Consider the following 282-nt stretch of genomic DNA (forward strand, 5'->3'; position numbering starts at 1 on the left):
ACCTGTTGGCTTCAAACGTAAATTATCATAGAGACCAAATACAATGTCATAACCAGAGTTTAAAAGCACATAAATGGAATTCCAACGCACGGTTCAGTAATTGCTCGTAACAAATTGCCTCGACCTGCCTTCGTACAATAACTAAAATAATAACAAAGAGCACACGTGAAGTAGCAGAGAGAGTGGGGGGAGCTTTCCCCGCATATTGCAACAGAGAAAGTTTCGGTTTGCCAACCCAAATAGAATTCAGTCAATTAAAACTCTACTTTGGTCTTGGCGAAT

The sequence above is a fragment of the Penaeus monodon genome, chromosome 25 (genome assembly GCF_015228065.2).
Source record: "Penaeus monodon isolate SGIC_2016 chromosome 25, NSTDA_Pmon_1, whole genome shotgun sequence".
In the NCBI taxonomy this organism is placed as follows: domain Eukaryota; kingdom Metazoa; phylum Arthropoda; class Malacostraca; order Decapoda; family Penaeidae; genus Penaeus; species Penaeus monodon.